Source organism: Myotis yumanensis, unplaced genomic scaffold, assembly GCF_028538775.1.
Source record: "Myotis yumanensis isolate MYYU_CA2020_CCGP unplaced genomic scaffold, mMyoYum1.0.hap1 SCAF_2, whole genome shotgun sequence".
Lineage (NCBI taxonomy): Eukaryota > Metazoa > Chordata > Mammalia > Chiroptera > Vespertilionidae > Myotis > Myotis yumanensis.
In genome coordinates this window covers 108,471,905-108,473,748 of record NW_027223753.1, presented here as the reverse complement: position 1 = coordinate 108,473,748, position 1,844 = coordinate 108,471,905, and positions in this window count along the sequence as shown.

Below are 1,844 nucleotides of genomic sequence, written 5' to 3'. Positions count from 1 at the left end.
TGGATGATTATTTATAAAACTTGATTCCTGGGTGTTAAAATTCTTTTGTAATTCTATTAGCATGATAAATATTTTTCCAAAGGTTTTTTTTTCCTGTGGAATTAGTAAATATACAGAAATTCTTGTTCATATGAAGACAGATAGATGCACCATCTTTACAACTTGGCTTCATTATTTTTTATTAGGTATGAATAACAATGAGGAAATGGAAACTCAAACTTGTTTCTTTGGAGTCTAGTGACATCTCTTACAATAGTGTTATAGAATAAATATGAACTATTGTGCTAAAATGCCATAACATTTTGTTGTTTTAGCCCTGTGTGCTTACAGAACAGCTAGTGAAGGTAGCCTGGGTGTCAGATTTCTTGGGCCCTCACAGGAGATTCACTTTCCAGTTTTAAAAATATTTATTATGGAAAGTGTTACATTTGATCCTCTTTTCCCCAATTAACCTCTAACAGCCTGCTCCCAACATGCCCCCCAAGGCCCTCACCACACCATTGTCTGTGTACATGGGTTATGCATATATGCATACAAGTTCATTGGTCGATCTCTTCCTACCCCCTGCCTTGCCTTTCCTCTGAGATTCAACAGTGTGTTCATGTTTCTATGTCTCTGAATCTTTTTTTATTCATCAGTTTATTTGGTTCATTAGATTCCACATATCAGTGAGATCCTGTTATAATTATCTTTCTCTGACTGGCTTATTTCACTTAGCATAATACTATCCAGGACCATCCATGCTGGAGCAAATGGTAAGAGTTATGTATAATAATAAAAGCGTAATATGCTAATTAGACTGTACAGCCGAACAACCTTCTGAAGGTCATTCTGGATGTCCTTCTAGACGAAGCTGCAGCGGGGCTGAGGCAGAGGTGGTTAGGGGCGATCAGGCAGGCAGGCAAGCAGTTAGAGGTGATCAGGCAGGCAGGCAGAGGCGGTTAAGGGTGATCAGGCAGGTAGGTGAGTGGTTAGGGGAAATGAGGCAACAGGCAGAGTGGTTAGGAGCGATCAGCCAGGCAAGCAGGCCTGCGGTTAGGAGCCAGCGGTCCTGGATTGCTAGAGGGATGTCTGACTGCTGGTTTAGGCTCTAAACCGGCAGTCAGATATCCCCTGAGGGGTCCTGGATTGCAAGAGGGTACAGGCTAGGCTGAGGGACCCGCCCCCTCTGTGCACTAATTTCATGCACCAGGCCTCTGGTTTCTTTATAATTGTCATATAGTATTCCATTATGTAAACGTACCACATTTTTATCCACTTATCTGTTGATGAGCACTTAGGCTGTTTCCATATCTTAGCTATTGTAAATTGCACTGCTATGAACATAGGGGTGCATATTTTCTTCCTGATGAGAGTTTCAGGTTTCTTAGGATATATTCATAGAAGTGGGATGACTGGGTCAAATGGGAGTTCCATTTTTAATTTTCTGAGGAAACTCCATACTGTTTTCCACAGTTGCTGCAACAGTCTGCATTCCCACCAGCAGTGTATGAGGGTTCCCTTTTCTCTAAAACCTTGCCAACACTTGTCATTTGTTGATTTGTTGATGATAGCTATTCTGACAGGTGTAAGGTGATATATGATTATCACTTTGATTTGCATCTCTCAGGTGATTAGTGACTTTGAGCATTTGTTCGTATGTCTCTTGGCCTTCTGTATGTCCTCTTTAAAGAAGTGTCTAATTAGGTCCTTTGTCCATGTTTTATTTGAATTGTTTGTCTTCCTTTTGTTAAGTTGTATGAGTTCCCTTTATATTTTTTTAGATTAACCCCTTATCAGATGTATCATTGGCAAATATGTTGTCCCATGAAGAGGGTTCTCTTGTTATTTTGTTGGTGATTTCT